The 11525-nt window shown below is 35.8% G+C and overlaps 1 long non-coding RNA gene across 2 annotated transcripts; it reads right to left on the bottom strand.

The window, feature by feature from the left end:
• Positions 1-1214: 1214 nt before the first annotated feature.
• LOC113072382 (uncharacterized) lies at positions 1215-5757 on the bottom strand. 2 transcript variants are annotated; one of them, XR_003280292.1, is made up of 6 exons: positions 5627-5757; positions 4890-4936; positions 4679-4758; positions 3169-3212; positions 2026-2503; positions 1215-1648 (listed from the first exon to the last, which is right to left on the bottom strand). It is a non-coding gene; the product is annotated as an uncharacterized LOC113072382 (long non-coding RNA). The 2 variants fall into 2 exon arrangements; XR_003280291.1 differs by lacking the exons at positions 1215-1648; positions 2026-2503 and adding an exon at positions 2542-2988.
• Between the last annotated feature and the right edge of the window lie 5768 nt (positions 5758-11525).

Genomic DNA, 11525 nt, shown 5'->3' with positions numbered 1-11525 from the left:
AGTTGTGTTTATTACAGTAGTGCACATATGTATGTACCACACCTAAGTAAAATATGCACTATTTAAGTGTTTTTTCATGAGCCATGAACTTGTGAGGCATCTGCATTCGTCTAGAGTCAGTCAATTATGTGTCAGCCAATTATGTGTTCAAATGGTACTGGAAGTTCACACAACAGGTAATCTATCACAGTTGTGTTATTACAGTAGTGCACATATGTAGTACCACCTAAGTAAAATATGCACTATTTAAGGTTTTTTTCATGGAGCCATGAACTTGTGAGCATCTGCACTCTTCTTAGAGTCAGTCAATTATGTATGTGTCAGCCAATTATGTGTTCAAATGGTACTGGAAGTTCACACAACAGGTAATGCTATCACAGTTGTGTTTATTACAGTAGTGCACATATGTATGTACCACACCTAAGTAAAATAGCCACTATTTAAGTGTTTTTGCACTTGAAAACACAAGTCCTGAACTTGTGAATATCTGCATTTGTCTAAAGAATAAACCAATTATGTGTCCAAATGGTACTTTAATGGGAAGTTCATTCAACAAGCAAAAACATAATTGTTTTTATTACAGTATTGCACATATGTATGCATCAAGACAAAGAAAGATATTTCTCCATACAGTTTTACAGAATGTCAGCTAAAGTGGATATGATTTATGACTATATTGATGTACATTTAGATGATGCGATATGGAAAGCATAACAGAAAAACATGTATGGTTTAATATCGATTTGATGGTGTTCACTAACAAGTATGCTGAAACTACAAACAGTATATACATATTGCATACATAGCTTACATACATACACAAAGTAATATATGGAAATATTGAAGTAAAGTACATTGTAATTATTGTACTTCATCAGATTTTTTACATGCAAAAAATAACAATGATTTATTTAAAGCAAAATACCGGTAAATGCATTGTAATAACATGCAAAATTACTTTTAACATTATTAATCCGCTACTTGGTGATGTCAGTCAGGAGAAACAGCAGCTTTTCTGTTTTTGTTGTCAGAAAAATAAGAGACAAATAAATGCAAATATTCATAAGAATAGTACAATTTCAGTTTTTGCTGATATCTTCTTTCATTTTTGAGTTTTGAATTTAAGAATTAAGGCAGGTAAATATATCTTAAAAACTTTTATGATATAATTGACATTGTATAAAAGTGCTGGAAGGAAAAGACCTTTACCCATAGTTAGTATGTTGTCCTTGTTTCTAATAACAATACATAATCTGAACTTTTTAGCAAAGTGCCATTATTTATATTGTCAATACTTTCCTGAAGATATGTGGCTCTTTATTATCTCTAAGCTATGGGTGAAAACACTTAGTAGCTTTGGTTTGAAATGTAAAAATCAAAGTGCACTATTTTCTAACAGTTGGGTTTCTGATGAAAATTCCCTTATACTGTAAATCCCTTCATAAAAAGCGCTGTTTGATATAAAAGCAAGGCAGGTTTATTTAGTACACATCTTCAGTGCACTGGTCCTGTCCTCAATGTAATCGAAAGCGCCTATACTGCTGTTTGCATTTACAGTCTGTCTGTGTTGACTTCTGAGTGACCTCCGATTGATGAGACTGTTGAGCCCATAGGTAGCATCCTCTGTCAAGTCACCGAGACCTGTAGACTAATTGCAAGGAAAAACAGAAAGAAAAACATGACACATCATCACACAGCAGTCAAAGCCCCGAAAAACATGACAATTCCAAATATCTACAAATATTATTCAGTGCTGCATTAGTAACATCAAAATAAACTTTTAATCATTATCGTTACTTGTCAAAAGAAAATCCACCTTCATGAAAATTATTCTAAAATATCATACAAGTGACTATAAAAATTTTGGTGCTAGAGCTTGTGAAATTGTAATAGACAAGCATTTAATTTGTGATTACTACAGCAGAATAACATATGACATATGACAAAAAGATTATCACAGGGGTCAACCTTTATAATAAACACAAAACTATTTTTGTGTCAGATATAATTTTCAGAATTTCTTACCATATACCCATTCTCTCATTTCCAGGTGAAGGTGAGCTTTAAGGGTTTCCAGTTCCCAAAGTGGATCTGTATAGCTTTAGAAGTCTAAAAAGACAAGATAATTATTATTAGTGTATGAACCATTATTTTATATTTGTTCTCTGATCACCTGATTTTCATAATACAGGTTATTTTGTTTAATCCTGTTCAGCTTGTGTAAAACAAGTAACATTTGTTTCTTGGAAATTGAAACAGTTCTCTTTCTAATGTATTTAAATCTATTTATAATTATATGCCAATATTAAATCAATTTGATGCTTTGAATGCATAATTATTGCATTGCCAATGAATAATGGATCAAAAGACAACTACTACTGGTCTTCTATCCAATTACAGAGGCAGATAATGATAGTACATCTACACGGCATGCCAACTACTGTTCTACTTCCTGCCCTGGGGTGGAACCAGCACCATCATGATGTTCTCCGCTCAATGTCATCTGGACAGAAGGACACAAACCTGAACATTACAGGCATAAAGTAGAGCAAATATCTCCAACTACATCAAATTTTATTAATCTAAAATTTTAACAGCCACAAAATATAATAGGTTTCTTCCTGTACCATGTCCTACCCATCCACCAAGTTACAAGAAATCCTGCTTACAACCAATATATAGACAGTACATATATAACTACATACACAGACAAACACGTGAGAACATAACAGACGTACAGACGTAGATATAACAGTTATTCAAACAAAACTGACAATAAACAGAGGATTTTTAATTAGGTTATTTATAAAGATCTGTGTGTACTCTATATAGCATATGCAATTTAGGCAATGAATAACAAGTCAATAACTTTGTTTATGTTTGTAGTTATTTTATTCATTATAAAAGAAAATACAAAATAAAAATAAAAATGTAATTCATTATTCAAGAAGGGAGGAGGGCTCCCAGGAGTCTTTCCATTTGGTCCCACTGTAAAGAGACAATGTTCTGAGTAAAGATTTAATGAGTAACTTAATTCAGGCTAGCAAAATGATATATCATTTTATGAAATATAACTATTAAAAAAATGTTCAAACATTTTAGTAACTGTCGACATTGTTAATGTTTAAAATGTTGTGTATTTAATAAACTGTACATTAGTACACCTACCAGGTCTTGCATGGAACCCAACAAATGAGGACCTCCTCTGTTCCCTATAGAATAAACATTAAAAAAAAAATCTATCACAACTCAATATCCAGCAACGTTTGTCTTGGCACAAGTCATGCAAACTGTTTTTTGCTAAGAATCATCTTAAAAAGTTATACAGTGTAGCTTTAACATGTAATAACATTTAAAAATAACATTTACTGCTGTAAGATTGTGTTTCAAAGTGGTACAGTACAGTATCATATACTGTCTTAGGGGTCTAGAGGGATCTAGAAAATTACATGAAAACCTTGTGACAGTTTCTATTCATGTTGACATTACATTAATAACATATCCAAAGAGTTATCCATATTTATCTATGCATTAATGTTTTCAGGGTTTCTGCAAGTTTCATTAAGTAAAATGTAAAATTTGTAACACATTTTTGAAGACCATTGTGAAGGAAATGTAAGACCTATTTACTTGCAAAAAAGTATGAAGCTCTGAAGGAAAACCAAAGTCAAATAATTACTTGAAAAGTACATTAATTTACAGAACTGTGTGTGCAATTGTAGGTTTTATATTGGTCAGACAGACAACAAAGAACTACAAAAAATACCATGAAATAAATTTCAACATAAATAAGACCTACCTAAACATTTAAAACCTACTACATAATACCTTGATTTATTTAAGACTTTTTCTACATATTTGATGTTAACCAAAGTATTGTTCGGATAGCGTTCTACATCATGTGAGCAATACATACAGCCAAATTATTTTCTGTTATTGTAAAGTAAACTTTGTATGTATCTTGTTTGTAAAAATGGTGACATTAGTGCTCACTCCATGAACACTAAATCCAGTCTTCAAAACATCTAGTTGTCGAATCAAGTGCTCAAACACTGCAGATATTTTTAGTCTTAGGCTGTGTGTCCACCAAACCATTTAGCCAGCTGATAAGTGCGTGAGTGTGAGTGCTTGAGAGTGTTTTGGCAGTGCTTTGCTTGTTGTTATTATGTTAAATATCCGCGAAAGTGTTACTAGTTATCTCATTTCACAGATTGTTTGTTTCTGTGTTGTTTCTATACAAAATTGTCGATAAATTATGAAGTATTTGCTCTGGCTCTAGTTTAAAATTATTTTGTTCCATTATTATGCTTGTTGCTGTCATCTGTTGACTTTGTACGAGCAGAGTGTGGTGGTTGTGTGTTTTAGTCCCGCGCCTCCTCAACTGTGATTGGACAGCTGGGTAAAAAGTTACAGTGATGAGCACTGCATTTGACCCAAAATTGAACATTCTTCAACTCTTGGCGACTGGTAAAAAAACCACGAATGCTCTTTGCATCAGCGTGAAAAAGAAACTCAGCGGCGTGTGCAAATATGCCAGTCGCGTGAAAAAATGCTTTTGTGGACACAGGTTCATTGTTCATTCATTGTAGAATCAAAAATAATTTAAATATTAATAATGAGTGAGTGCGAGTACATTGATATAAAGCAAGAGCGTTTTAAATACTTTAGAAAGACAAACCTCTCTCACTCTTCTTTTCAAAACCTTGGAGTAGTCAAAGTTGTTTTGCCTCACTCTCCAACAGCATTCTGGACACTCATCTGAAAGATAGTCAATATAACATTGAAATAAGTATACCAATATACCAGTATAGACAATACCTAACTGTGATGGCAGAATCAATGTGTAGTTGATACATCATATCATTTTAAATAAAGAAAATGTACTTAACACTTTTTTTTGGCTTCATATTGCTGGCTACCCTCTGTTGGACTGGATCTGTATTAAAAATATACAAGATATCAAATTTTATTAAACACTATTTCTGTCAAGAGCACTATCATCAAATATGATTGACAGTTAGCATATAGTTTTGATTGGTGGTATGGTTCTGTTCTGGACAAGAACTCCCTACGCATCCATGCAGCCTAGCATACAATCATAAAAGCAGTGATAACCCAGCGTAGGGTAAACAAAACAGAACCAAAATAAATGTATTGCAGATATCAGTAATTTATTTTAATGTACAATATATTTAAGAGAATTTAAGTCTGATTCAGGGGTAATCTGAATGCTATAATGACTGACGAGAGGTGGAGCTGGGGATGGAGCAGGGTAATTCGCTCCTGAGAAACGTGACAGCTGCTGATAATACTGAAGGAGCTTATATATGTACTGTATACAGTAATGGGCATCGTATTCCTATAGGTAGACGTAGATCAGCTGATTCGAGCCTGACTAATGTGACCTGCCAGAACTGATGCTATGCTTAATATATAAATACAGTAAGTTATTACTAATTTAGAATGTACAATATCTGTCAAAGGTTTGGCAACGCTTTCCCATTCTCTTGGATGAGTAGGTGGGTTCAAAATTTTGACTGGTAGTGTATTAAAAAACATAGTTCTTACATACGTATTAACATAGTTCTAATAACACATTACTGACTATTAAAGAAATATACTTCACTTTGTCTTTTTTTTGCCTTCTGGCCCCGGGGTCTTGTGTCTTTTGATGAGCCTGTGGTCTCAGTGGCTTCTGGAATGACGGTGGTCTCAGTGGCTTCTGGAGTGACGGTAGTCTCAGTGGCTTCTGGAATGACGTTGGTCTCAGTGGCTTCTGGAGTGACGTTGGTCTCAGTGGCTTCTGGAGTGACGGTAGTCTCAGTGGCTTCTGGAGTGACGGTGGTCTCAGTGGCTTCTGGAATGACGTTGGTCTCAGTGGCTTCTGGAATGACGTTGGTCTCAGTGGCTTCTGGAGTGACGTTGGTCTCAGTGGCTTCTGGAATGACGTTGGTCTCAGTGGCTTCTGGAATGACGTTGGTCTCAGTGGCTTCTGGAGTGACGTTGGTCTCAGTGGCTTCTGGAATGACGTTGGTCTCAGTGGCTTCTGGAATGACGTTGGTCTCAGTGGCTTCTGGAGTGACGTTGGTCTCAGTGGCTTCTGGAGTGACGTTGGTCTCAGTGGCTTCTGGAATGACGTTGGTCTCAGTGGCTTCTGGAATGACGTTGGTCTCAGTGGCTTCTGGAGTGACGTTGGTCTCAGTGGCTTCTGGAGTGACGTTGGTCTCAGTGGCTTCTGGAGTGACGTTGGTCTCAGTGGCTTCTGGAGTGACGTTGGTCTCAGTGGCTTCTGGAGTGACGGTGGTCTCAGTGGCTTCTGGAGTGACGTTGGTCTCAGTGGCTTCTGGAGTGACGTTGGTCTCAGTGGCTTCTGAAGTGACGTTGGTCTCAGTGGCTTCTGGAGTGACGTTGGTCTCAGTGGCTTCTGGAGTGACGGTGGTCTCAGTGGCTTCTGGAGTGACGGTGGTCTCAGTGGCTTCTGGAGTGACGTTGGTCTCAGTGGCTTCTGGAGTGACGTTGGTCTCAGTGGCTTCTGGAGTGACGTTGGTCTCAGTGGCTTCTGGAGTGACGTTGGTCTCAGTGGCTTCTGGAGTGACGTTGGTCTCAGTGGCTTCTGGAATGACGGTGGTCTCAGTGGCTTCTGGAATGACGGTGGTCTCAGTGGCTTCTGGAATGACGGTGGTCTCAGTGGCTTCTGGAGTGACGTTGGTCTCAGTGGCTTCTGGAGTGACGGTGGTCTCAGTGGCTTCTGGAGTGACGTTGGTCTCAGTGGCTTCTGGAGTGACGTTGGTCTCAGTGGCTTCTGGAATGACGGTGGTCTCAGTGGCTTCTGGAATGACGGTGGTCTCAGTGGCTTCTGGAATGACGGTGGTCTCAGTGGCTTCTGGAGTGACGTTGGTCTCAGTGGCTTCTGGAATGACGGTGGTCTCAGTGGCTTCTGGAGTGACGTTGGTCTCAGTGGCTTCTGGAGTGACGTTGGTCTCAGTGGCTTCTGGAGTGACGGTGGTCTCAGTGGCTTCTGGAATGACGGTGGTCTCAGTGGCTTCTGGAGTGACGTTGGTCTCAGTGGCAGTGGCTTTGGGAGGGTGAGTAGTTTCTGTGCTACTTGTTGCCTTCTTCTGTCTTTGAAAATGAACTTGCAGACAAGACAAACATCACACACAAGAAAAATTAAACAGTTTGCCTCAATCTCAGTGCCACTTTATTCCATATAGCCTATGAATAATTATGGAAACACAAGGAAGAGGACCCGCGGGTGAGTGATGATAACAGGCTACTATTTACAGTAATTTATTTCTACATTACAGGTGTTGTTATGATTTAAATGTAAAATTAATTATCTACAGTCTATATCAACAAATATAGTCATCGAGTTCCCAGTCAAGGTAATGCTGTCTCTTAATGTCTGATCAGAACATTCAAGATTTTCTGCCTACTTTTTATCTAGCTTGTTGACTTGGCTTAACTGCTAAAGAAAACAATTGGGTGATCACATGCTGATTCATCCTATTATGGCTGAAAGTAATGCTCATGCATCAATAGAAAAATAAAGAAAATGATACTTGTGGGTTCACATTCCTTTGTGTTCCTTAGGATTACCAGTATTTTCAGATTAATCCAGAGCTTCTTTTTGTAAAAAAAAAAAGACTTACTCTTTAGCACAGCTTCATACATAACTTTAACCCTCTGAAGCAAATCAGGATCCATAATATAGTCCCCTCCTAGGATGACATCGGCCACCAAACTTCCTTTGCATTTCTTACCCAAAAGTAGTATTGGGAAAAAATCGAGGGCAGCAAGTTTGTCAAGCTGAAATAAAAACATTATTAAATAAAAAACAAAACATGCACCGAATACAATAATTTAATTTAAATATTAATTTCATGACAATTTTAATGGTTTAATGGTCATATTAAATGTACAACTCATATCAAGGGATTCATTACTATACAACATGTTTCACCAGCCATGTTTCCATCTAAATTTGGGGAAAAAACGTCCTCAATTTAGCAAAAACATTTTACGGTCGCTTGAGGTGATTTTTGTCTTTTTCGAAAAAGAATTAATGTGCTGAATGGAACATGGTAACAGCTTTGTACAAGTTCTGACATGAAGAACAGTTAAGTCACATCACTGATCAGCTGTTTACGCAGTCAAAACATTACTAAGTGGGGGAAAAGAAACTAACCAGGAAACCCTCAGTAGCAGCGAGCAAAGAGCCCAGCACTAAATCCTCATCCGACATGCGGCGTGGGAAATGTGGTGTATGGGAAACCGCTTGGGCGGTGTTGCTTGAGACCCTGAGTCTTTCTGATCATGGCTCAGCCTCTGGAAGGTGTGAGGATGGTAATGGCCCCCATAGTGCCGAGGTCCCATCTAAGGGGTGATCCCCTCGTGGGATCTTAATTAATTCCCTCCAACCCAGTTGATAGAAATACACCTGATTGATATTTTATACTTTTTTGAAACATTTCATAAGTTCGCTTGACAATTACATGGAAACATGGCAACTGACTGTTAAACTTTACTGTGTTAAGTGACTTAACTTCATAAATTCCTATTAGAATCCTGAACTTTGACCTAACCTTACCAACACATGGCTGCTATTGAGAACAACTGTCCTGTTGTTGTTTTTCTTGACCGACTCCTTCCATTCATTTTTTTTATTTTGAAAGTTGCATCTCTTTGCAGCAACTTTTGCTTTATATGGCTGCAGTTGTTTGCAATGTGGGCAAGCTTTGTATGCAACACTTATTAGGGTATTGCACCCTGGGCACATTTTCGTTGAACTTCCTGGCATCTCTAAAATAAAGTAAAAAATTACATTAAAACCTTAATAAAACTTGTTTTTGTAACATGATATCCAGTAACAAGAGGCACAATTGTAACGTTAGAATTCTTTAAAACTATGTTGTTACTATAAAGGGGGTTAGTACTACTGGCTAACCTAGCCACTTGCCAATGCCAACTGTCACGTGTCACCTATTAGGCGGGACGTCCGTATATTAGGCCTAATTTATTTGGCCCATACACGATGTCCCTTGTCCGTTTATTGTCTGCTACTCTGATCTAACCACTGACTAATAAAACAGCAACAGCAGCAACCACATGTAAAGTCATGCTTTTCCTCCTGTATGACTGTTAAAAAGCGCGTGTATTTGTCTGGGGTTTCTCATTCCAGATTTATGCAGTAACGTTAGGCCAAGTTATATTGTTATTACTGACACATCATGAGTGTAATGACAAAGAAATCCATCAATTATAACATTTAAGCAAAACGTGATCATTACTTATTATGAACCTCGTAACTTACCTGGACAGAGCGCAATGAGAAATGAAATCACTAAAGAAATCACCCAATCGCTAAGGGGACTGGCTACGTCTCCATAGCAACTGATGCTTAGCATCACGGGTAATGCTGGCGTCCACTAATTAATTAAATTAAATTTATTAAATTTATTTTAATTAAATTACTATCCAAAACGAATCCCCGTTCTCATAATCGAAGGAGAAACAATTAAAACTGATCGTCACTGTCGATATGGCTAATGGGTTCTGTATATTACTGTTAGATTTAACACACCAAACCGATAGAAAAACGGTAACATTATTTCTCAAAAAATAAACAGCAACTTCTGTTAATTAGCGGTTAGAATATATTTACTATATTTACTATATTTTGACTGGAATTAATTACTGACGATGAGAAGCCTACAGAATATAAATCAATAAAAAAAAGGACAAAAAAAAATCTCTGTACGTTTTTTTCTTATTTGTTGAGGAGTCATTTATTTTTCTGTATTTTATATATATATATATATATATATATATATATATATATATATATATATATATATATATATATATATATATATATATATATATATATATATATATATGTATGTATGTATATATATATATATATATATATATGTATATATATATATATATATATATATATATATATAGCACTGTGCTGTGCAGGTAAACCTCACTTGAGATCGGGGAGTGAGGTTTTACCTGCACAGCACTACTCAGTGGCCTCCGTTACACACACACACGCACACACACACGCACACACACACACACACACACACACACACACACACATATATATATATATATATATATATATATATATATATATATATATATATATATATATATATATATATATATATATAAAACAACAACAGTAATAATAATAATAATAATAATTATTATTATTATTATTATTTATTATTGTTGTTGTTTTTGTTTTATTTTTATTTTTATTTTTGGTTAATTCAATGCAGTCCTGTTTCTTCTTTGTAAAAGAAAAAAAAAATGTCACTCTTTAGCGATCCCAGTGGACGTTTGTGTTTCAAAACTGTGGCAATACGTACCAGGTGGTACATATTTGTGGCGCTGCAAAAAAGTGTGCAGAGGTACGTATTTCCCATGAGACCAGGTTGAACTCAAAACATAAAAAAATAAAATCTTGCAGTCGAGTTAAAAATGTGCCTTTTCTGACAGGCAAAACTTGTCATAAACGACATAAGCTATTAAGAAATTGAATGTAAAAATGTCGAGAAGGCTGTGCTGTTTCTCTCTGCGGAATTATGGCTTATAAATTTCGGTTTTGCCTTTTTTTCAAATAAGCATTCCGACAGGTTTGGAAGATTCTTCTCACCCTGCTGTATTTCTTGTAATAGCTTAGTTCTCTAGGAATAGGTTAGCTACTCAATCACTTTATTTCTTCTTTCTAGTAAGATGTTTTTAAAAAATTCGATAACTCTAATTTCAGTAGGTATCTTTCAAACGCATTTTTAGCAAAATTAAAAAGGGGTTTTTTTTTTGCGATGGATATTTATAAAGCAATTCATACATTCGTGCATGTTTACTAAACATAAAAGATCATTAAAGAATCCCCTCTTCCAATCAAATTCAACCAGTTAAATGTATTTATCCAATTCAAAGTTGTCGGCTGGCCTGCCTTAAGCAGCGGTATTCACTCTTCACAAAGTTCTGGGTCTATAGGACAAACATGTTTAATTGGATTAGCAGAGATGATGTCATAAAATACAATTAAGAGCTTGACTGTGCAAACACAGGCACGCGCTGGACGTGTTAGGAGCATACGAATATGAAAGTTACTGTAAATCATTTTATACCATACGATTACGAGCAAGTTTAAGTTCAGTCTTTTGACAATTTAATTTTCAATCAATCAAAGTTAGAATTTACATTAAAAAACAGATCAGAACCCTAAAAAAAGATAGAATTAACATAAAAAACCTATATAGAATAATGAAATGCTTTGGACTTTCTTTCAAATTAATTAAGTTTGAAGAGAGTAATTAACTAACTGCAAACCATTAGAGAAACTAAACACAGATCATGTTTATATCGTCCTCCTACACATTGTTTATAATATTATTTATAATCTGACTTTGTTAATGTTGTGATGTGACGCTTTTTCTTTAGAAATTTTGATAACACGGGTTTATATATATAATTTGTTAAGATTTTTAAGAGATAAGGTT

The sequence above is a fragment of the Carassius auratus genome, unplaced genomic scaffold (assembly GCF_003368295.1).
Source record: "Carassius auratus strain Wakin unplaced genomic scaffold, ASM336829v1 scaf_tig00009058, whole genome shotgun sequence".
Lineage (NCBI taxonomy): Eukaryota > Metazoa > Chordata > Actinopteri > Cypriniformes > Cyprinidae > Carassius > Carassius auratus.
Note: the sequence above shows the minus strand (reverse complement) of the source record. Positions and strands in the feature narration are given on the sequence as shown.